Genomic DNA, 26,790 nt, shown 5'->3' with positions numbered 1-26,790 from the left:
ACCAATGTGTCTACCGGCGTTTAGGAGAACGTTATGCACGCAACTGTATTGTGGAGAGTAATTGTTTTGGAGGTGGCTCTGTGATGATTTGGGGTGGGATAACAGCACGGCACCAAACCCGTTTGGTGGTTGTTCAGGGCAATCTCACCGGTGTTGGCTACAGAGATCAGATTCTGAGGCCTGTGGTCATTCCTTTTCCTGCAACGTCATGGCCCGGGATTGACATTTCAACAGGACAACGCTCGTCCTCACACGGCTAGGGTCGCAATGGATTTCCTTCACCATAACAATGTCATGTTACTGCCATGGCCTGCAGTTTCTCCAGATCTCTCCCCAATAGAGCATGTGTGGGATGAAATGGAGCGCCGTCTGCGTCGTCTTCCACATCCTCCAGATAACGTCCGTGATTTGGCACAGGATTTGAGGAGGATATGGCAGGCCATTCCCCAAGCCTTCCATGCCCATTTGTTGGACTCCTTGCGTCGCCGATGCACTGCTGTGATTCACGCACAGGGTGGTCATACCCGTTATTGACTTTGTCGTATGACCCCCTACTCCATTTTGATCTTCTGACGTCATCGTAACAGATGTTGTTCCTGCTGTGTTGTATTTCAATCCAGAATATATTTTCTCCGTGCACAGTTTCTTTATGTGGCTAGTATACATTCCTTTCTGAATCAGCCTTTGCATAATCCCAGGTGGGCTGAGGATTGGGCTGTTCCTCTAATTGTGGTGGGCTGAGTATAGTGAGTATAATTTTTCACCGCTTTTAGCAATATTCCAGCAATATCCCGACGGGGGACACCAGCAATGAGCTTCACACATTGTACCCTTGTTGGGAATCGAACCGGGTCTGCGGCGTGACTAGCAAACGCTTTAACCACTAGGCTACCTGACTGCCCTTGGCTGAGTATAGGAAGGTGATCGCTTCCCCAAGTGTCCTCATGGACTTGCCATTGGCAATGTGTGGTGAGGTTGTTGGTGGCAATTGTGAGATCAATTAAACTCAACGTGTTGTGGACTTGGTCATAACGTGTATGACTGCCGTTGCTCAGAGTTATGAGATTGTCGTCCTCAACCCATTTCTCTACCATTCTGACATATTTGCATGAATAATTCCTGTCTTCCCATAGAGGGCTGTGGGCATTAAAGTCACCAAGGATTATCCCATTTTTGCCTACTATTTGAGCTGGTCTTGTTAGCACTTCCATGTTTGTTTCATGGGTAACCCTGTGGTACATGCGTAATTCATTGCCATTTTCCAGTATAAGGGAAATAACTTGGGCATCAAGGTTTCCTACGTTTGATTCGATATTTTTTTAGGTACAGCTGTCGTGGACAAGGGTGATTAGTCCGCCTCCCTTGTTGCCAGGCATAAGTCTTTTTCTGTCTTTTCTATATTTGGTGTACCCAGGTGGTGTGAATTTGGCTTTTTCGCTGACTTTAGTCTCCAGTATTAGAATGACATGTGGCTTTATCACTTGTCCATGATTGTTTAGATGAGCGCTTATTGAGTTTTAGGGCATTACCTATTTTGGAACTGTTGCTTTGTTCCTTTGTATTTCAGTATCTTGGAAGCCAGTTTGAGGATGCAGGTTGCATGGGCTTTGACACCCATTTGAATGCCATGAGACAGAGAGCATATATGTACAGGTAAGGACAACAAAATTAATAAGATAACAAAAGGTGGAAACTAACAAGGGTAGAAACTATCAAGAGAAGCCAACAGATGATTGGCGCTGAAAGGTGATTAGCAATAGATGATGGAAGCTAACACTTTACAGTAATTAGCGCTGAAAGTATGGAAGCTAGTACTTAAGCTATCATAGATAAGTAATAGGTTATGGACACTGGTCAAATGGGAGGGCGGGGGTAATTAGCACTGAAAGGTGAAAGAACTGACATAGCAAAGGGCAAATTGAAGCCAGCTAGGTAATTAGTCCCGACAAAGATCAAAGTAATAAGTCCTAAGCACTTGGCAGATAGGTTCCCTGGTCACGGTTCATGGCTGCCTGGTGTCTCCTGATGTCGATGGCTTCTTGCAGTTTTCTTTGTCGCCAGTTGTTGTTGGTAGGCAAGACTTTGATGGCTTCCCACATGATGTTATGGTTTTCGTTTTTCAGGATGTGTTCAGAAATTTCTAAACAAGGTTCTCACTCCAGAAGCAATACTAAACCCACAAAATAAACTAGAAAACTTCAAGGCCTTAGGCGTATTCTCAATCAAAACGGAACTAATAAAACGCATCTAAAAACATAATAACCTACCAAATCAAAATCACATAAACAAACAAACATCCACCATACCCAGCTCCCTTAGTTCTCCTCCCCAACCCCATCGGCATCTATTCCAAATCTCAAAATTCCCAAATTCTATATAAGCAACCCCTAAAGCCCCCTCTTGGGTTGCACAGACCACCTTCGCCCCTTTCGGAAACACATTAAATGGCCTGGCCAGGCCCATGTGCGAAATACGCATCAGTCGGAAAGCGCACGTTAAATCTCCAAAGTAAGTAAGTAAGTAAGTAATTTAGGATTTCAGGTCGAGTTTGTTAATAGAGGTCCAATGTTCTTTGAGTCTGGTGTTAAGGGGTCTAAGGGTTTCTCCAATGTACTGGCGGCCACAGTTGCAAGGTATCTGGTATATACATCATCTGGCGTTGGGACTAGCCTCTGCCATTGGCTTGTTAAACTGCAATATGGTATCTCAGTGGGCAAGCACTATAAAATAGTTACAACAACACGGGAGCAACTAAAGGTTTTAACAATGTGGGCATGGGTGGCTACCATCTGTATCATGCCCTTGTCCCCATCGCATCGTTCGGGTGTCAGTCATGGTACTTCTGTGAGTGTCTGACATGCCATCCGTATCATTAATAGGATTTAGTGATCATAACTAAATGCCTTTATGTCAGGCTTTGCACTGTTGCTATTATTATTACATCTAAATACCTTCATTCTGTGCGTCTACGTGCTGATTTGCATGGTGCCATCGTCTCTGGCCTAGATCCCCCCTTGGTACGTCCGGTATAGGAGCTTTTGTTGTATTTATGTCATATTGTAGCATGGCATCAACTTATGCAGCACTTGCTCTCCAGCTTTCAGCCATACAACACATATTTTCTATTCTTGCATTCATCTGTAGTTTGTTGCACCCACTCGACCACCCTGTTGTGTTAATTACTAGTTATTCAAGCTTTGCATTGTCAGTTTGGTGGAACTCTACTGGAGCATTATGTTGGTAAAATAATTATGTTGTCATGAATAAAATGTTGCAGATGGGCGGGTTGCTGGTGCAAGTTACATTTGGCGTCTTGGGATAGTTCCCACATTATGAATTATATAGAATAGGGTTGCCCGATTTACAGCAGGAACCAATTTATCCATTCTGCTTTACAGCAGATGGCTTTGTGTCAGCTTTACAACGGATGGTCAGCTTGGCTACAATAGTTGCCCTCGCTGATCATTTGGCAATGGTACATGCCTGGCAGCGCTAGGTGCATAGCAACATGGGTTGCTTGGCAACGATAGTTACGGGCATCGGATGCTGCATCGGTAAGCAACATGGGTTGCTTGGCAATGGTTGTTGCAGGGCAGCGGCTGCTGCATTGGGGTTTGCTTAACAGGATCTCATTTTCTGTAGTCCTTCAGTACCACCACATCAGTGACCATTTCATCCAAATAATATCTCTTGTCTTAAATTCAAGTTCTGCTATCATGCATGATAGCAGAGCCCGGCCTGATGGGGTCGTGTCCTTATAAAATGTACCCTCATTGCCTGTGTAGTTACCCTGCCCTTTTTCACCTCCAGCCTTGCCTTTGACGTATATCACTTTGGCAGAAAGTGCCTTGTTTTGTTTGGATGATGTGTTTTGCATTGATTTAGTTTGAACTTGTGCTAAATTTTTGCAATTTCTTTTTTAAAGTTGTAAAGTTTCTTTCGAAAGTTTAGAATGTTATGTCATGAGCCACATCAAATTCTCACCCCCACTTGACGGATAAGGAGTGGCAAAATTGGCTTGATCTGTTTCTGTTTTTGTTTCTTTTTCCGATTCTGTTTCGGTGGATAATTTAAACTGGTTATTCTCTTGCATTGACAATTTATAGTTACAATTAAGCATAGCGGATTAATGTCCCATTTTCTTTGTACATATGTAGACCTCTCTGTCGTGTTGTGACATCATAGCAGAAATGATTTTTGCAACATAAAACAAGTAAGTTTTCGTATCGAATGTGTCATGTTATGCATAACCATATAGTTCTAATATATATGCCAGTATGTCGTTCAGTCATAAGGCAGTATTTTGTTTGCTCACAGTTTACATAATGCTGTCAAATGAAAATGTTTGTAGCACAGTACCAAAGACCATGTATGGTCTCTGACACTACTTTATCCATGTAGGATAAATTGTGGCTACATATTTGAGGGTTTTTCGTAAGCGAAACAGAAACTTGCACAACTTTTCGCACTTTTTGATCCAGGATTCCAACCGAAATGTAGTGGCAAGTCTTGTGATAACTTCAATATATACGTCTTTGCCCCGTTGGCTTTATCCTGCCGAGAAACCTACCCATGATATGATAAATCTCATTTACCCCTGCAGCAAGTTCTTAAATTTTGAAACGGACTCTACCCCTGTAAGCTGCTATCCGGTAGAGCACATTCTAAAGTTATTTCAATGAATCTGTATACTGAGTAAAATTTTTTTGTTTTACACTTCCCTGTTTCAAGATTATCCATATCCCTTAAATTATGATTTGTGCTTTCTTTATTAAGAATAAGCCTAAAAAGGTATTCCGGTGCGAGATGGTTATTAATTTTGGAAAAGGTTACCACTTGTTAAATGTATCTTCTGTCTTTTAATGACTTTCACTCAGTTTCAGTGTAAAGGTTCTGATGAGTCGTACCCCAGACAGCCCATATATCATCTAACTTTAATTAAATAATGGGTGCTTATGACTGAGTACATCTTTGATTTCTATGACTTTCATATATAAGACTAGGGTTTACTTTACGGGTAAAATTGAATGCACTAAATGCTTGCCATCTAGCAGCCCATTCTGAAATTCATTCTTGAGTTTTCTAGCAGCTATTTCCGGATCTTCTATGATCATATACAAAGGCGTGTCATCAGCAAAAAGTCTTGTATTAATATTGATTCCTTCAACAATATCATTGAACAATAATGGCCCCAAGACTGAGCCCTGTTGCACACCCGACAAGAGTCCTCCTAATTATGAGCTTCAGACATTTTTATCTTCCTTTTCCATTGGTGGGACCCCCAACCCCACCATCCTTTTGAAAAGCAAATGTAGTATGTTGCAGGCAATAGAATCATTTGAGAGACGATTCTGATTTTTTTTACAGATTGTAGGTTACATAGTACATTATTATCCATAAAATAGTTTGCTATGTGACAGTGTAATTTATTGTTAAATTAGGAGATAAACATACTGTGTTTTCAATGTAGAGCTAGGTTACCTGTAGATTTAACCGCGCTTAATTGAATTTTGAACCGAACGCGCACTTATCAACGCCGATTCCCAGCCTAAGCCTATCTCAGAAGCTTGACCACTGTTACCGATAGGTGAATACCAATATCACGGAACTTCTGCTATCACCACTGCCATCATAATTTGTATTTGATACTGCCATTGAATATTGTACTACAACTCTAGTATGTACTGCCATTGTAATTGCTGTGCAGTAATTTGTATTGATTTGTAAACCTAGTTAATTGTGAAATACAATTGTTAAATGTATACCATTTGTTGGTTCGTTGTTGGTTTCACGCCAAATTCTTTTAGGTACAGATTTTTGGGTTAACTAATTGTTTCAATTTGGGAATGGACACATGACAACTTATGTACATGGTTGGACATATAATCTGTACATTTATTCACGTAATGATATGTTCTTCTTTCCACAGTAATGGGATGCGCATTGAAGAGAGAAATTGTGTAGTAGTAGTATAGGTAATGGGGGTTCTGGACCACTTCCACTGGAGCCGGATTTATATACCTATACCACCACTACAGGGGGAATTTTTTATGCCAAAATGATTATGCGATTCAACGATAGTCATGAGATTAAGTTAAATTGGCTCTAGCTCACCAATACCTGGGTCCATTCATTGCTTTAGATGAGCCTAAATGGTAATAAAAATATTCTTAATTATTTTTATCGATAAAGTGATATTCAACATTTTTATTAAGTTCTTCGTTCATTTTACTAGGAGACCAGACTATATAATTACTCTTCTTGTAAATTGATAAGAAACAATTGATAACCGTATTTGGTTGGTTTGACATCACTGATATAATAAAAACCTTGTGGTAATTCTCTCCATTTAATAGTTTTTTTCGATCTCCATTATTATATATATTTATGTAAGCATTTGTCTAAATGTGATCAAACGATAGTAAGCAATCCATTTTTAATCTCCAACCAGTTCTTTGGTTTTGGCACGGAATAATTGACGCGCTTGTTGCCTCCCCTTTTCTTTGAACTTTGTTTTCTCGTCTTCGCTAATACCACTGGTCTTATGAGATTTTGATCGAATCTCCTGCTTCATTTCGTTGTATTTGGTGAGTTCCGACAGCACTAAACGAAACTCATCCTCGGATATCTTACAATCGACCATTGCTGTCGAAATATGACCCTCAATGCTGTTCAACTTTGCTTCGGCGAGTATCCGAATACTATCGTGTTTTAATGCTTTCTTTTGTAACCTACGAGAAATGAATTTTATCGCTATTCCTGCCAGTCCCGAGACTCCAGCGGCTATTTCCATGCCGAGCACGATAGGCGCGGCGATTATAGTTGATAGTAAACCGACACCGGCTACACCGAGTCCCATGCCAGCTGCTACAAGAGCGGTATCAACATCGTCCAGAGCATTCACGGCTCTGCGATACTTTTTATACAATCCAAGTCTCAACTCCCTATCCTTCTCTATTCGATGTTTAATGTCGCTTATTTGATGTAATCGAAATCCATCAACAGTTTCCATCTTTTCAATTGCTTCATCGAGCGCTGGATATAAACTCATAGTGTATATTACGAATATATAATAGTCTTTAATTGGTCTTGCTTAAATGTTTTGAGAGTATACATCAACCTTATCAAATGTATATTATACGGCAAGAATATCTTAGTAAGAGAAATACTACCACTTTTAATAATTCGAAGCCCCTCGAGGGTTGCAACGGGTGATGCACCGACATGAATAATACTGCAACGTTGACGCTCGTGTTTCTTGAGCCATTTAATCGATAGACCTGGTAATATTTCGAAGGCATCTTCCGGTGCATCTCCAAACAAGACTTCAATAATAAGCGTAGAAATATTAGGTATTGCACTCAAGTTAACTTTAATATCATCGAATTCAGCAACCAAATTTAAACTAACATTTTGGATTGCCGGACGACTATATAACATATGACCTGGTTTTTCTGGCAGGGGAGTGACTAACACACTTTTTCGTTTTGACGGGATATAGGCCGCGAGTACGATACCACTATTTATTATCTTAGTTAAATTATGTCCCTTACCCATCATCGCATAAGGTGGGGTAATGACGATATTCAGTAGCCACTTGATGTTTGCTTCGACCATAGTCCATTTATTCTCGGCGTTGCGAATAATATTGTACAGAGTGGTTTTAAGGAGTCTACTAACGTCGACATCGCTTAAATCTTCTAGATTTTCCGGGAATATAACTTCTTTCCGCTTGTATACATTATCGTGTAAGTGTAAAGCGTATAACTTACCATTGTTACCGGGTTTACCGAATCATTCTGTGTCTCCGAGATCGGAAAGCGCAATTGTATTACATTGTCTGAGTGTCCCAGGGCCTGATGCATCAACCATTATTTATAATATGGAGTGTTACACTTAAGTATCCTATATGTACAGGTTGGTGTTTTACATCTAATACAGAAATTTTGAGGTCTGAAATAATACCTCGCTTTAATTTTTTATATTGTAATGTTGAGAAAGATTCCGTTCTACCGCTATTGTATTTTTCATCTTTCACTGGAACACTTCTGAGTAGAGTTGAAGGACTTTCTTGTTGAATATTATCCGTCGTACTGATCTGATCAAGATGGATGCACAACTCTTTATAGGGAACTAAATCGGGTAATGCATATACAGTCACTGTTTTGTTGGGTGGTAATACTACTGACTGTCCAAATCCAAGTGTAATTGCAAAGTTCTCATCAATAATTATACCTGTTTCTCCAGTGTATATTTTCACTGTCCCATTCGACTCATTTTGTGTGATACTAATTCCATTAGGCTTAAAAATTTCATCATTCAGTGAGCATACGCTGTAATACCCATCAGGTATAATAATGTATTTTTCCATACCCCTGTTTTCACCTGGTATAATCTTATTATTTCTTTTTGCAGCACTTATATTGGTCCACCATGGGTAATACGTTACAACACAGATAGCTACTTCGAGTTGTCCATCCGAGTTATCGATAGTATGAAGCAGTTCAATAGACTGACCATTTGTTATTCCCAGGAGTGTAACATACATATTAAATATACAATGATACTATATCATAACTTAAATATGAAATCGAGATACATTACTAATCAATCGATTATAGTAACTGCCTCTGGTGCTGAATTTTTCGTTAAATTCCCCGATATCTTTGAAAATTACTGGGTCACGGCAACTAGCGATAAAATAGTGCACAATTGGTTTCACAATCCGATGCAATTTTGGCAGAATCAGTTAAACTTTGCCGTATGGTGTGCCACAACGGGATGTGGCGTATCTCTTTATGCTCCAGGATTTGAACTGAATAAGTCTGTTATAACATTTCACGTGTACTATCAGATTAGACGTATACTTAAAGAAATTAGTGCTCCATTACCGCAGGATCGAGCGTGGAATTCCACAAATAATAATTATGATAGGTCCGCGTATGAGCGTATTTGTCAGGAATTTAATGTTTCTACGAGTAAAGATTGGCGTATTAAAGGAGCAAACCATGGTCTAGGTGTTCCTTACACAGAGGAAAAAATATCCGTCAAAGAAGAAAGCGATTATGTATATAAAGAACTTAATAAACTTCCAGTTAATTTTGGTAAGTTGTATAGTACCAGCAAACTTTACGCAAGAATATATGATCATTGGCATAAAACCGGTGATTGGTATAAAGGCTGGGAACTTTATAGTAACGATTGGAGAGGGGATATTATGAGTTTTAAGAGTGGTTTAATTTATATTGTTAAAAAATTTGTACAAATGAACGATTCCGAAAACGCTTGGAATGAATTTCTTAATGATAAAATGGAAAATAATTTTACTAACCCAGGATTTGTAAGAGTTAATGAATCGATAAGAACTTATGTATGGGCAATTCTCGGAGCACAATCGCAAACACGAACGTCCATTATCGGTTCTGGGACGGCGCTCGATGCGCCAAAACAGTTTGTCTCAAACATGGAGGATGCCATTAATTCACCAGTTGACATACCATCGTCTATAAAGCGTTTTCAAGATGCATTACAGTACGCTCAATCCAAAGTGGACTACGTTTATGCGCCGGGGCTATACATGTCTCCGAGTAATATGGAACTTAAGATCGTTCAAGTGATAGGCTATAATGATAAAATTGTTATCGCTACCGATCAACAAAAACCAGGTATAAATTCAGATATTAACGTCGAATTAATATCACAAACGATCACGGACGAAAAGGGAATAGTCAAGCCACAAACACCAACTATCGCTCAACCATCTACTGACACACAAGTACCACCGCATATTGTGGCTAAAAATCAACAACATATCGATGAAAAAACAGCGCTTGTAGTTGGTGGAGTTGCGGCTGGTTTACTCATGATTTGGTTAAATAGTTCTTAGCAGATACGTACAACAGCCCTGCGATTGCTACGATCAACCACCACAAGTTTTGACTAAGCCAAGTGGTGGTCTTAGCTAATAAATTCAATAGCCAGGAAACAACACTCCCTATTATACCGGGAAGTGCGGCCGCGGCTTTCTCAGCGAGCTTTCCGAGTGCTGAACCTAATGCTCTTAAATGCTTTTTTATCCACTCTTTTATCCCGTTTTTATCGTTAGGCGGTGTGGGCGGTGTACCACCACCTGTGCTGCCACCGGTTAACGGGAGAGTCAAAGTCGATATAATAAATCCCAACGCGGTTAAAATACTGGCAATTGTTATTCCCTGTTCTCTGAACAATGTTTTAATTTTACCTGCCAGTGTAGTGTCATCGTTGAGGACGCGATCGATAGTTTCTCGAATTCGACTGATTTGTGAACGAAGAGCCTCTCTATTAGTGGCAGCAGCCTCGAGGCGGGCCGATCTTTCCTCTTCTAAGTTACGCAGTCTTACCGCTACGCGACGTTTACTGAACTCATCGCGCGCCTCGACAAGTTTTGTTTTCTCATAAGCTATATCCTTGTGGAGTTCGGATAGCTTGGCCATATTATTGTTGAGTTCTCCCCGAATTGTTTGCATTGCCTTGTCAAGACCTCGTAATTCCCTAATCTTGGCCTCTAAGGATGGTGATACCTGTAACTGAGTACCATCAATGGTGGCCAAGATTTCTCCGAGTCCGTCCGAGGCCACCATCGAGGCTGCTCCCAAATCATCTGTATTACCGAGTTCAGTCTGCACGGTTCGAAGAACCTTAGAGGTCTTCGTGGGAATTCGTTGGTAGTCCACAAAACCTAATTCATTGCGAATAAGGTTGATACCACCATGACGTCCGGCTATCGTAGACAAGGCTAGGGGCTTACGAGTACGAGAATGCATCAGATCAATATCCGGAGCGCCACGCAGTCACAATATTCCTTTACTATCTATCGTAAAATTTGAATAGTCACGACCTATTGGGTTAACATAATTTTTATCTTCTTTTAAGGCATCGTAATAAGCATCAACGGTTGATTGTAAAAGTTCATCGTTAAGATTCGTGCCACTTAACCTGGTTTCATCAGTACCCTCTTCGGTTGTATTATGGTTATCATGGTTATCTAAATAATCTAGTTCAATATCAGTCATTTTTATATTAAACATATGGTTATATAATTTCAATATAACAATGTCTTCGCAATACGGACGCAAGTTAAACCCACAACGTAGACTTCGAGATCCATTAGGGGTCAAAGCAATTCGTCAGTCTGTAACTATAACTAATAATCCTAGTACCATCGATCAGAATCAAACGCTTCTGGTTCGCTTTCCTAATCTCGGCGCACACGATGTGTTAGTTCCAGGAACTGTCCGACTAGCATTTACGATTAGTTTGACTTCTACCGACGTTAACAGGGAGCCCGTTCAGAACATAGGTCATGCTATCGTTAAGAAAATCGCGATTAAAATTAGCGATAATGAGGTTTTGAGTATCGACGATAGCGATGTATACTATTGTTACATGGATCTCTGGAGAACGGATAAAGAGCGGGAAAACTTACAGTAACCAGGTATTTGTAATAAGAACACATTGAGACTGCGTGTGGGCGCTGAAAATGGTGTTGATACCAACGAAAAAGATAAGGCCGTTGCCGACGTATTAGGTAAACGATTCTATGTTCCCCTAGACTTTGAATTACTAGATTCCCACATGCCCTTTTATCAAGCAACCCTAGGCGATAGGTTAGAATACGAAATCGCTTTTAATGACTACGGTAGAGTAATCAGAGCTGCTGAAGATGCTAGCTATTTCATTGACAATATCTCGCTCGAGTACGATATGATAACGGATCCAGAATTAGCCAGACAAATTCGTAACCATTATTCCGGAAGTTTAGCCATTTTGAACGATCGCGTGCTGCGAAACCGAAAGATCACGAGGGACAAAAAAGATACGATGTGGAATATCAATCTAAACGTCCCCACGAGGTCGTTGAAGGGTATTTTAATGTTGTTCGAGGACCTCTCCGATGCGTTTAAAAGAAATACCGAGAAGTTCTACAATCCCAAGATTACAAAAGTAGAATTGACTATCGAGGGCGTTCCTAATCAACTATATAGTCAAGGAATGCTAGCGTATCACCAGTGGGATGACATTAAAAAACTTCCTTCTATAAAACGCTCCCTGGAAGTTAACGCGGTCGTGAAAGATCTGTCTCTCGGGAGTGTGAGATGGGTGAATACCTCACCACAAAGTACGCGCTATGGCTCGACATGCGAACAACGGACGATGACCAACTACACGGCAGTGGGAGGAGAATAGAAAATGCTAGCGAGGGTGCCACCATACAGATAACGAAGCTTCAGGAATTGGCTGGTAAATTAAACATATATTTGTACGTGATTATGGATGTGCAACTTAATATACAGAATGGGAGATTCGTGTAAGCAATCTATTAATAATCTTTTACCTAAAGATCCGCACTGCGCTATCATATGCGGGCAAACGGGCTGCAGAAAAACAGCTTTTATTCTAGATATTTTAGAAAGTCATTATAGGGACGTTTTCGATCATATTATTATTCTGTGCCCGACTATAAGCGTTAATAAAACATACGTATCGAGAGATTGGGTAATGAATGACGACGGGGTACACAGAGTCGATCCGGGCGATCGTTTACAAGACTGTTTACGAATATGTCACAAGAAATACAAAGGAGAATAAACCCTTTTCGTAATAGACGACTGCAGCACGAGTAAAGAACGCACAAAAAAGAAAGATATGCTTTCGTATTTAGCATTCTCCGGTCGGCATACTCAGCATAGCGTTTGGGTACTTACTCAAAAATACAACTCTGTCCTGAAAGATCTCAGAGAGCAGACCAAATGGGTAGCACTCTTTCATTGCAAAGACCAAGATTCATTCGAGTAATGTTTACACGAAAATGACGCCATTTATACCAAGCCCGAATGAGATAAAGTCAGAAAACTGTTAGCGGCAACGAAGCACTGTAAACTCGTATTAAAAACCGATCAACCAGCTGCTTATGCAATTGCTTAGCAAAATGTGGCAAAAATGTAGCAAAATGTAGCAAAATGTGGCAAAATTATAGCAAATATAGCAAATTGAACATAAGCGGTCAATATGACGTAAAATGTGGTTCGAAATCATCATTCTTTCGCAACAGTTCATTATTACGGGTTTTATTGGATATGCCATATTATATTATGTTAGACTTAAATATCTCCTTAGGTATTACATTATGGAATGCGACGAACTCATCGAACAAATGCTCAAAGAATCTGAGCCTGATGTAGATAAATCTTTAGATAAACATAGAGAAAGACTCGCGGCTTTGGTAGCCGGTGGAAAATGTTCCCAATATTTCGGAGAAAATTATACCATTGAAAAAATTGATAACATGACCGACGAAGAGATTAAAAAACTGTACGCGCGTTACGAGTCTAGACTGGGAGCTACCATGACTAAAACAATAGGGTCATCTATATTACAACTATACACAGTCGTAGCTAGTACGTTTCTCCCTATCCCGGCAGAACATCGCCTGTATTTATGCGAATCTCTCGAGAAAGACCCATTCATCGAACACGCTATAAGCTCAGTGAGCTGTGAGTTTTATCATAGATTCGGAATGTTTTTAGCTCCTTTCACCACAGCTGTAATAACGGCTAGGTATTGTCAATTTAAACATACGTGCCCACTTAATAATATAAATGGAGATTGCGGAAACACAATCACAACAGATGACACCACAACAGATTGTGAAAGAGGAACCACAGCAGATTGCGGAACGAGTGAATTAGGCAGTGAATGAGGAACCACAACATGTGAATGCACCACAAACACAAAAACAACCCAGAGTTACTAAGAACCCCCCAAAAATAGCAGCTGGGAGGAAGGGAGGACTGGCGCGCAAAGCGAAATTAATAAATAATTCAAATATTAATCCGATTAAAACATGGGCACTAGTAGGAGTTGTTCGTATAGCGGCTGTCTGGTTCTTTTATAAGACTGGAGAAGAGAAAACATCACCCCCAATGCAACAACAAGTTCAATTAGAGGTTAGCCCCCATATAATGCTATAAGAAGCATGACTACTCCAGTTACAGACGGTAAAATGTTGGTAAACGCAATGTATCATTCAGCGGTGGTCACCAGCTTGGCCATTGGCTATGCTCGTATGTCTAAAATTATTACTAAAGCCACACCTCCCAAGCTAGATTTTAATAGTTATGATATACCAATGATGGTACTGGATATTGGATTAGCAATGGCAACGAAGGATATGCTCATCAAACAAGGACTTATCCCGGAAGACATAATGAAGTAATTAAACATTTGAATATTTTATATTATTAAACATTTGAATATTTTATATGGCATCAATTGCGATGATGGTCGGTGGAGCTATTGTTAATGCTCTAGCTTTTTCGGGGAGTAATTATTTATTTTCCAGTATGAGGGAATCAAACGCTAAAGAAGTTGAAGAGGAGCGTAAACGGCATAACGAAGCTTTAGAACAACTCCAAGCAGCCCAGTTACAATATACGTGGCAGAGAATTAAGAGATTAGACTTTATTCATGAAGGACATTCAATTCAAACGTTTAATGATGTCGAATATGCCATGCACGAATACTACCTTGTTTTTGCGAAAAAACTCGACCCAATACCGAGACCAACAATGAGTCAGTTTTATAACCGTCAGAGGAACAAAAGAACCGCGAGGTCGCATTTGTGATTATTGGGTTATCTGCTGTATTGATTTTCAGCTATTCACTAGTGTAGCTGTGATTTGCATTTAGACAAATGATATGATAGATGTATAACCATGAATAATTGCAAATTTACACTCATGGGGAAGACGACTATGTAATCGACACTGTGTTGATATTTACTGCGGTATACACAATTATTACATCAGGCGCGGACACATAAACTATATGTGTTCTGAATGCGGGATAGGGGTCAAAGGTCGTTATTGTTTATGTAAGAAACACGGAGCTGAGAGGGTCAGGAATCAGATTATTTATGCTAGGAAGAGAGATTACATCAATGAGAGGAATAGGTTGGGGAGAATACGTATTTAGATATATGAAAACAACCAATTAGACATTTGTCTCATTTTGCATATACCATTCAACCACAATGGTTTTTGTCAGAGAGTTAAAAGCTATGGCGAAGCAAAGTGGTCTACGTGGATATTCTCGAATGAGAAAAGCTGAATTGATTACCTTACTCGGTTTGGAATACAACAAACCCCAGACTGTTAGGGAACTCAAAGATCGAGCGAGAAACAGTGGGCTGAGAGGTTATTCTCGAATGAGAAGAGCTGAATTGATTGCTTTACTAGATAATAATGATGTTGATGATAATAATGTTGATATTGATAATGATGATGATAAACAACAAGAATTAATATTTGTACCCATATCTGCCGGCGTTGGTAAATATCTAAGAGGTTGGAAGATGGATATTAATTCAAACATGAATGTTAACGATATTAAGCCCATCATATCGAGTAAAATTAACGAGGAATTAGATGATTTACATAGTATAAAATACCAGCTGACGATTAAAATGTTATTGAGTAAAAGTAACACAGACGATAGCGTCGAATATACCGAACCATATTTCCGTAGCAATCAAGAAGTTATAACCGAATCCGATACTATAAATGCATCATTAGATACATCAATTCAGAGGATACAGGATAAAATCGATAGTTTATATTTAGATATAGCAAATTATATGCCCTTCAAAGGTGGATCTTATATAGATCTTATATAGATCTGCATTGTTCCCCGTAGACAAGCATCCGGATAGACCTTCTAGCTATCCTAAAAACGATGGACTCAACTTCGATGGTATAGACGAACCTACACCAATATCACAAATTGATAAGGTGGAAAAGCAAAATAATTTAGCTATAAATGTTTTCGGACATTCTAAAGGAATTGTTGTACACAGGATAAGCTCCGCTCCGGAACATATTCCCAGAATCAATTCATTTTTGATCGAAAAAGATGGTAAATATCATTATACGTGGATAAAGAGTTTAAACAGGGTGCTATACGATCAAACAAAACATAAGGAAAAGAAATATTTCTGCGAAAGATGCCTACATGGGTACAGCAGACAAGATCTATTAGAAGAGCATAAAGAAGACTGCAGAGGTGTTGGACAGACCGCTATCAGGATCGATATGCCTAAAGAAGGAAAAAATATATTAAAATTTGAACATTATTGTAATCAAATGCCAGTACCGTACGTAATTTACGCCGACTTCGAAGCGCTTATCAAACCCATAGAAAATACCAACCAAGATAATAATCAAGATAGTAGTTTTACGTACAAAACTCAAGAACATATTCCTTGTGGGTTTGGATATATAGTTGTAAGGTATGATGGGAAAACAAACCAGCCCGTGATTAACAGAGGTCCTGATGCAGCGGGAAAGTTCCTAGAATATTTACAAAATGAAGAGAGAATAATCAGGGAAAAATTATCGTGTAAGAAACCCATGCGTATGACGATAGATGATTGGAGGGCCCATAAGAAGTCAACGAGTTGTCATGTTTGTAATAAACCCCTGGATGGGGATTCCGTAAGAGATCATTGTCACGTCACGGGTAATTATCGGGTAGCCGCGCATAATGAGTGTAACTTGAAACTAAAAATGAATTCTCAAACAATACCCATCCCCGTTGTGTTTCATAACCTTAGGGGATACGATTCACATCTCATTATGCAAGCTATCTCAAAGACCGACGGCGGTTTAACATGCATTCCTAATAATATGGAAAAATGCATATCGTTCTCGTTGACTAAACCTATACATTATAGGGACAAGGATGAGAAATCTAGAATAAAGCAAAGTAATGGGCTTAGATTCATAGACTCCGTACAGTTTATGTTATCTTCCCTGGACAATTTAGCTAATGCGAACAATCCCGATGACTTCACGATAACAAATCAATATACGGATAAGATAACTCGTCATTTGTTGCTGAGAAAAGGTGTATATCCTTACGAATATATGGATGATTGGTCTAGATCTGAAGAAACTGAATTACCACCCCTTGAATCATTCTATAGTAACTTAACAGAATCTAAAATAACAGATACCGATTATGAACACGCTCTGACGGTCTGGGATAAATTAGGTTGTAAGAATTTAGGCGATTATCACGATCTGTACTTAAAAACCGATGTACTGTTACTCGCCGATATATTCGAGATTTTTAGAAAGACATGTTTAAAACAATACGGCTTGGACCCGGCATGGTACTATTCCAGTCCCGAACTATCGTGGGATGCATTGTTGAAGAAGACCGGCGTAGAACTAAAACTACTCACAGATTACGATATGCACTTGTTTATTGAGAAAGGATTAAGAGGGGGTATATCGATGGCAGCGAAAAGGTATTCTAAGGCTAATAATAAATTAGTGGAAGGATACGATCTGAGTAAACCTGACACGCATATATTATATCTCGACGCTAACAATTTGTACGGATAGGCTATGAGTCAACCTTTACCCACGGGTGGTTTTGAGTGGGTCGATGATGTCAATAATATCAATATTATCAATGTGAATAATAATGATACGAATAAAGGGTACATACTAGAAGTTGACTTGGAATATCCAAGTTTGTTACATAAAGACCATAACAGTTATCCGCTAGCTCCCGAAAGATTAATGGTGAATAAAGACTGGATGTCGGAATATCAACACTCCTTGATGGGTAATAGTAGGTTAGCTAACGTAGAAAAACTCGTACCAAATTTGATGGATAAAACAAAATATATAGTTCACTACAGAAATCTCCAGTTATATCTATCGTTAGGTATGAAACTTAAGAAAATACAGAGTTCTAAAGTTCGATCAAAGCCCTTGGATGGAGCCCTATATAACGCTGAACACAGATTTAAGAAAGATAGCTACCATCGATTTCGAAAAGAATCTATATAAGCTCATGAATAACTCGGTTTTTGGTAAAACTATGGAGAATCTAAGGAAGCGTGTTGATGTTAAATTAGTCAGATCTAATGAGGAAGAAAGACTCAGGAAACTTATAGCCAGTCCGGCTTTTAACAGAAGCAAGATATTCGATAACCACTTAGCTGCGTTGCATATGCAGAAAAGTAATATAAAATTCAACAGACCGGTGTACGTCGGTATGAGTATTCTCGACTTGTCAAAACACTTAATGTATGACTTTTATTACAACGAACTTAAGAAGCAATACGGCGATAGATGCGAGGTGTTATATACCGACACAGATTCTTTGTTGATGGAAATACAAACCGAGGATGTGTATAAAGATATGGCAGAAAAAATAGATATGTACGACACGAGCGATTACCCTAAAGATAATCCACTGCACAGCGTAGTAAATAAAAAGGTGTTAGGTAAGATGAAGGATGAATGTGCTGGGACCCCTATAGCGGAGTATGTCGGATTAAGACCTAAGATGTATTCTATAAAGTCCGATAATGGGGAGATAAGAAAAGCTAAGGGTGTTAAGAAGTATGTGGTAAAAAAGCATATCAAACACGAACAGTATAAAGAATCATTATTCAATGGTAGAATGTTCAAACATGAGATGAACTCTTTAAGAAGTTACGATCATAGGATATATGGATTAAGAATGAACAAGACATCATTATCCCCCTTAGATACAAAGAGATGGATTGATAATGATGGTGTAACTACCTATGCTTATGGTTATGGTGGTAATACCGTACTGTCGGGAATTATGAACAATTCTTCTTGTACAAATGCCCTACCCGGTCCATCTTGAAGATAATAAAGAATAGGCTCTCCTTCTTTCGTAACCAATCTACTAATGTTATAGGTCTTAAGGGACCATATGGGATCGGTTGCGCGACGTAGGCCTCCCTCTATTTCACCGGGCTGGTATAAATATCTTACCGTTACTCTATCCGGAAGTTTTTGTTCTTTGCCTCTCCTCGGTGCTGAAGATTCGGAAGTCATGGATTTCATTTTAATCGCATCGGATGGTTTCTTCCCTATTAATCTCGTCACTTCATTATTCAGCGCTGATACAATGGCTGATAACCGTGTCACCCATTCGGTTGATCTCAATCGCTCGAATTTCATTTCGATCCCATACTGATAGCCAAACAAACGTTCCACTAATGTCCTGTTAAATCTTTCGACAATAGCTTGACTACGGTGGGCCTCTCTTTCACCACGGACGATTTCGACATTGTGCTTTGTTAACAGTTTAGTTACCGATCCCGGGATCTACTTGAAATAGCTTAGGCCATTTTAGCGGCCCGCGTTTATATATGCGACTCAGTGCATTAGCTACTTCTGAATCTTTCGAGGTTAATGGCTCTGCCTCTTTGTATCGACTAGCCACATCCACTACTGTTAAAGCGTATTTATACGTTTTGCGTTTTACCTTATCGTGGGGAAGAAACAAGAGGTCAGCCTGATGAACTTCATTCGTTGTAAAAATATCAAACTTCTTCCTCGGTATATAACGCGGTGCCGGTAAATATATTTGCCACAACGCTTGTTTCTTTAACCAATCCTTGGCCATATCTTTAGATACCTTAAACGCGGTGGCTAATTTTTTTATTGCTCCTATACCTTTCCAATATCCTCGTGGGCTATAGTAAATTTTATTCATTATTAATTAATATTGATGTTTCGTTTAATACAACTCATGACTATCGTTGAATCGCATGATCATTTACGCATAAAAAATCCCCTCTGTAGTAGCAGTATAGGTAATAAATCCAGCTCCAGTGGAAGTGGTCCAGAATCCCCATTACCTATAAAAATTTATATCATTGGCTCCAGGTGGTGGTGAACTAGAGTCAATTTAGCTGAATCTTATGACTATCGTTGAATCGCATAATCATTTTGGCATAAAAAATTCCCCCTGTAGTGGTGGTATAGGTATATAAATCCGGCTCCAGTGGAAGTGGTCCAGAACCCCCATTACCTATACTACTGTAGTTTCTAGGGATTGTAGAAACTGTAAGCTGTATTTTTAAGTAATTTATTTCCAAAGCCATCGGGGCCGCAAACAGTAGTGAGAACGTGCTGTCTCACGGTAATTTTTCTTTAAAATAGAATGGAAGAATTGAGAATAAATGATGACATCAGAGCTGCTAGCGTTCCAAGATTTATTCAGGTGCAGTGTGTAATAAACATTTCAATTCAATTAATCACATAATCATATCTAATAATCATAAATTATATCATTACAAATAATTGTCATAACGTCGTGGTTTCTTATGACATAACTACTCAGAATATAAATCAATAAGCATTTCGCTTCAATCTTATAACATATCAAATAATCACCATTACATTATACACAAATAGATCAGGATGGAACTTTAAATAACAGCACAATAACAAAAACAACACATATGATTCACAATACCAATGTCAGCTGAAATAATGCAACATTAATGATAGACGTATTTGTAGATGTATTAGTTCTTCTAATACAAGTGTTATTTAGCTACTTTATGCAGAGCTCGCATACGAACATTGTGCATTCAACTTTTAACATCAAGTTACAGGTATTTCATTTCCTATCAAGAACAAAAGCTGACTGACTATTAACTAAGTCCAGCATTACTGCTAGCAATGAATCTACACATATTGACGACATGACATATTTTACTTTACGACGTTGTTGATACTTGTACTAGATTTCTTATTTATCAAACGGTTATCAAGATGTTGATCAGGAATAATTAATTTCATATTTTATTGATCGAAATTACTACAACCTACATAAGTGATTACAACCTTCATAAGTGATACCTATAGTGGCATAGTGCGCATTGAAAACATTCCTAATCGTTATTGAAGATTCAAAATACATTAAACAATAACTTAATAATGAACCAACGCATGTGGTTGAAAATATACAATGTTCAAGAAATCTAAGACAATAATCATGAAATACATTCAACATATTTGAAAACAACCATTGAAACAACGCATGAAAATGTCTTACCTTAAAATAGAATGGAAGAATTGAGAATAAATGATGACATCAGAGCTGCTAGCGTTCCAAGATTTATTCAGGTGCAGTGTGACTTGGTAGTCAACCTGCACCTACTTATATAGTGGAGGGACGCATAGCAAACTCTGATTGGTTTAGTTTTGAAAACATTATTTAAATTTATTGTCACAATTACTTCCTTTGTTATTTCATGTGTTGTTCCGGGTTGATACAATATTCTCATAGATTACCTAACTAATGTCTACCTATAGTGGATAAGGTAATAAAAAAACCAAAGGCTGACCTTTAGTTGAGCCGTTGGCATTTTAGACTGACTACCGACTTGTCACCGGGATTACCGTTATTGGTCAGCGTGTCAATCTGGAATTGACACACAGCCGGTGACTGTAATGCGAACGGACATCTATTGTCTAAATTATGTCTCGCGGCATGCTTTTACAACCTAAGTGAGTTACTGCCATTTATGTGAGATGTCCGAGATTTGACTGTAAAGATATGTGAGTAAATTTTATAAATTTTGAATATTATTTTTATATTTTTATATGAATTATTAAGCAAGTTTGCGCACTATAACAATACCCCTCTGTCTTGAGAAGCTTTTGTCCTCAAAAGCAAAAATAATGATCTATGAGAATATTGTTCACAAAAATACATATAAAGAGACAATTATTGTCTTGAACCATCTTGATGAGGTTCTCCCATGTAAAAATTACAAATGCAAGGAACATATTGAATCATATTAATGATGAAGGTAGTCCTCCATAGGAAGGACCTCATACAAACCATGATGAGAGATGAGGATGTTTGTGGCAAAAGGTTGCGAGCGTATGACGTTTATACGTCTTGCCATCAATGATGAGATTCTAACTGAAAGCGGAATCTTCAACGATTGCTGGGTAAGCTTGTTAGAAATTCTTAATTTGGGCCAGGTAACGTTGAGAGTAGGTCTAAGGTAGCTTGATATGTACAAATTTTTGACAATGGAAGGTGGGTGAATATCCCAATATGATGGACACAATGATAGAGACATTATTGGCACTAGTTCGCATAGAGAACCAGTAATAAGGTCTAACAAGATCAAAGTATGGTTTGATTTCTTAGTGAATACTTTATTGAGGATAACCAAAAGCAGTACGAATGATATGGAAATAACTATCATAGGAATGTGGTCATTACTGGGTGGGGGTGGAGTGGGATCATGATATTCGAACGATGGGATAGGAGTGGATTTTACTGAAACAGTAGCTTGAAGGATGGTGATAGTGGCAGTTAAAGCTCTTATCTGAAAGAACATCCAAATAATTGCAGCTATGGCTAGGACTGATAGAACTGCCGCACCTAAAGGAATGATGGAGCTAAGATCAAACCAGGAAGATTTAACATTAATTTGACCATCCAAAAGGGAGTCTGTTAGACTATGAAAGATAACCTCATTCTTTTTAACACTTGTAGCCATACGTTTAAGACTAAGGTGATCCTTGTGGTCATTAGCAATAACTTTAGCAAACTGGTGTGTATAAAAATGAAAATCAGGAATCTTGACATTAACTGGTTCATTATAAAGGGTAAGGTTTTGACATGTTCCCAGATGTGCAGGAAGTGTGAGGTCTTGTGTTGAGATAGAACACAAGCATGGTAGTTTTATCATGCAAAAGGAACAACCCGTGATGATTCTTTGTCCATCAGGGTAAGTGAGTGTTAGTAATGGAGAGTTATATACAAGTAATTTTGAAGTGGTGATTTCAGTTAGATGTGACTTTTGTTTTTGCATAAGGAACCTAAAATTACACTGTGCTTTAATTTCTGCTTTATTATTGCTATATAATGCCATTTCACATGAAGTATGTGTTCTGGTTGCTAATGTAAGTCTAAATGGACAGTGTAACGGAGAAGTGCCATAGCATTGAGAAAGTTGGTCCATACTGAGAGTTGTAGAGTATTGCTGGTTAAGCGATGTGGCTAAAAAGGGTGGCAGATTTAATAGTTGTGTGGAGTGGCTAGTAGACTCATTTACAGGAACTGGCATTGAGATGATTTTGTTACAATTTGAAGGTAGCATCTGATGGAGCCAAAGGGAACTTAACAGTTACATATAGTTTGCTTGATTTAGTCCTGGCATATAGAAATTTAGCATTGTTGTAATAGAATTGTACATCAGTATGTAACAATTTAAAACCATTGTATTTAGTTTTAAGAAGATGCTGAACATGACTGATCGTTTTGCTAAGGATTGCAGGGGAGATTAAAAGTGGTGAAAGTTTTCCTTTTAGTAGGTCTTAAGTTCCCAGTTTAAATTCCTGCAATTTGTGCTCAATAAGTGCAGCTTGTTCAATCTGGTGAAGCAAAACTGATGCTAAGGATGCATAAGCATTTTGAAGATTATCATATGAAGCTTTAATGTTGGCTGTAGCATATCTGATTGCTTCATGATTGATTTTTATGCCTTTAAGAGCATTTGAAAATCAAGTATCTTCATTTGCCATGATTGATGTTAATTTGTGCTCATGCTCTGTTAGTGCATTGCCTATTAGAGATGCATGCTTTGTTAGTGCATTGATGTGTTTGGCTAATATGTTGACATCATTAGTTGTTGCAGTGCCAAACAATGACTTTGACAGTTGACCACTAAAACCTAACAGTGCCCGCTTGGATCTTTGTCCTTCGGGAAATGATGAGATTGGTAGTATTTGATTTATTTGAAATACTGTTTCGTTCAGCATTGCTGAACATCTCATCTTGATTGAATTTAGTTGCGTATGAATTAATTTGACTAAATGACAAGTTGTATTGTCATGATAACATCCGCTGATCGAGGGGATATGAAAGGTGGAAGGGATGTCAAGTTGATACGTATGACGCCAATATTCACTAGCGAACTGAATTTGAGAAATGGGTTTGAAGATAACACCATAGTTAATACGCTGAATGATGTTGTCATTGGAAGCAAGAGTAGCAGGAGTAAGCAGCATGAGCCAAAAGAGAAGGTTCCAGGTCATCAGATGAGAAAAGAAACATATGATGGGGTGAGATAAGTCTGGGGTGAAGTAGAGCGGCCGTCTCTATCTCCTAGCACTAATAATAACACTTACGTGTCTAAGTTAAGGCATATCTCATCCCATAATAATAATTCAGCAGTTAGTAGAAAGATAGAGTTGAGTGTTAGAGAGGCTCAATGAGATAGAATGCTGCTTAGACTCTAATGAAGAACGTCTTCCTCTTGCGCCTCTTTCGACCATTAGCATTGTATTTGGCATTGAAGGTGTTTCTGTGCTCTATGTCAATGTTATCTTCTGGTTCCCATGTTCGGTTGATCCAACCCATTTTACAAGATATTCAATGTTGTTGTTTTTCCATCTTCTCTTCATGATCCTTGTGAAGTTAAATGTTTGGTTATCATCCCTAGGGTCTGCTTGATCCAGTTGATCTTGACTAGTGTTGTCTGTCAGGGGTGTGTCCTGTTGGTCTGCATCCTGTTGATGTCCTGTTTGACCTTGATCCTGGTTTTGGTGATGTTGGATAATCTCCTGATGTTGGCGGGGTGGGATGATTTCATCTGCTGGCTGTCTCTGATGATACATCTTTAGATGATTATGATTAACTAGTGATTTCCATTCTTTCATTGTTGTACAATCCAGAAGTTTGTAGGTGTGGTTAGGGCCTATTTCTTGGATTGTAAAGGGTCCAATGAATTTCTGTGTCAGCTTACTGCTGTGACCTTTCTTGACTGCTGGAGAGTGAAGGAGGACCATGTCACCTACAATGAATTTGGGATGACTAGCTTTTTGGTCATACCTGTTCTTGGACACTTCTTGACTGGCTTCAATGTTCTGCCTTGCAATGTTCTTGGTGACCTTGAGGTTATCCAGAAGTTCCTTTAAGTGCTCAGTCATATCTTTTCTCATGGATTCCTTTGGTAGGATGTTGGTGTCATAGGGTAAGAGCATTTCTCGCCCAAAGAGAAGATAATGTGGTGTATAACCTGTTGACTGGCAAGGAGAGCTTCGGATTCCCATCATGACATATGGTAATACCTCATCCCAGTTGTCCTGTTGGGGGTTGGCATAGACCTTCAGGATTTGTGCAATGTCCTTATTTCTTCTTTCGCACACTCCATTGGTCTGAGGGTGGTAGGGTGATGTGTAGTGGTGTTTCACCTCATACAATTCACAGATGGCATTGACTAACCTGGAAGTGAACTGTCTTCCTCTGTCTGTTACCAAACTTCTTGGAGCACCATACCCTGTAAAGACCTCCTTCACCAACAAGTCTGCAACTTCAGTAGCTTCAAGCGTCTTCATTGGGAAACTCTCTGTCCATTTTGTATAGGAATCAATGGCCAGAAGAATGGACCTGTTATCGTTCTTGGTTGTTGGCATTGGTCCAAGGATGTCAACATGGAGGCGTTCAAAAGTTCCCTCAATAAGCATTGGTATAATGGGTGCTGTTCTTTTGTGCTGCAATGGCTTGCATCTCTGGCAGATGTCACAAGTCTTGATATAATCTTCTATATCTTGGTACATACTTAGCCAGTAGTACTTCCGCTGGATTGCTTGTCTTGTGGAATCTCTGCCAAGATGGCATCCTCCTACTTGTGAGTCATGGTATGCAGCTAGAAGTTCTTTACGGTCTTGATCTGGAACTGCTATCTGTGTCACTGAAGGTGGTCTGCCAGGTTTAGCGCCTCTGTGTTGGGGGTGATAGATATGGTATAGTGTGTTGTTGACTATGTCATATTCCATTGCGCGTCCAACCAATCCTTTGATCTGAGCTTCTGTGTAATTGGGTGGCATTTCCTTCTTCTCCAAGTAGTTGAAGATGGGGATGTAATGAGGGCATTTTCGTTGACGTTTGCTTACCTCATGAGGAACTGAATCTTCCTGACTGTGGACCGATGCTATACTAGGCATTTTGTCCAGGTAGCCAAACGTTACTTCTAAATACTCACCTAATTTGGTGGGGCTGTCTTCAATTAATGAAGGTTGCTGATTTGCTGAGATTATACATGGGAATTCATCAGTATTTGCTGGTTTCTTTAGTTCTGGATATTGTCTTCTGGAGAGAGCATCAGCATTTTGATTTGACTTACCTGCACGATGAAAAACTTCAAAGTCATATTCCTGGAGGATCAAAGACCAACGTGCAAGACAACCTATTCCATTGTGCTTGCACGTCTGAATGTAGGCTAGAGCTTTGTGGTCTGTATAGATTTTGAACTTACTGTCAGCTAAGTATGGTCTGAAAGTTCTTATGCCTTCTAACATAGCAAGACATTCTTGCTCAGTAACTGACCATTTCTTTTCACATGGATGTAACGATCTACCTCCATATGCTATGACTTGTTCTTGACCCGCATCATTAAGCTGACCAAGAATATAACCAAGAGCTTCACCGCTTGCATCGGTGGTGAGGATAAAGGACTTGGTAAAGTCAGGGTAGGCAAGTATTGGAGCACTAGTTAAAGCTGATTTTAATTGGTCAAAGGCTTTCTGACAAGCTTGGGTCCAATCAAATTTTGATTCTTTTTGTAACAGCCATGTGAGTGGAACAGCAATTTTTTAATAATTTGGAACAAATTTCCGATAGTAATTTGCTAATCCAAGGAATTGGCACACTTTTTGCTGAGAAGTTGGGACTGGGAATGATTGGACAGCTTCTGTTTTGTCTGTATCAACAGCAATACCATCCTTTGAAAATATGTGCCCGAGGTAATGGACCTTTTTGGCTGCAAATTTGCATTTAGTCGGTTTCAAGGTGAGACCCGCTTCTCTTAATTTGGAAAAAACGTCTTTGAGGTGGTTGAGATGTTCTGCGAATGATTTGGAATAGATTATCAAATCATATATG

At 39.0% G+C, this 26,790-nt stretch overlaps 1 pseudogene; it reads right to left on the bottom strand.

The window, feature by feature from the left end:
• Positions 1-1,967: 1,967 nt before the first annotated feature.
• Positions 1,968-23,942, bottom strand: LOC139443568 (uncharacterized; annotated as a pseudogene).
• Between the last annotated feature and the right edge of the window lie 2,848 nt (positions 23,943-26,790).

This window comes from Haliotis cracherodii, unplaced genomic scaffold (assembly GCF_022045235.1).
Source record: "Haliotis cracherodii isolate W230 unplaced genomic scaffold, xgHalCrac1.p SCAF_5, whole genome shotgun sequence".
NCBI classification, from domain to species: domain Eukaryota; kingdom Metazoa; phylum Mollusca; class Gastropoda; order Lepetellida; family Haliotidae; genus Haliotis; species Haliotis cracherodii.
This window is presented reverse-complemented; position numbering and strand designations above follow the sequence as displayed.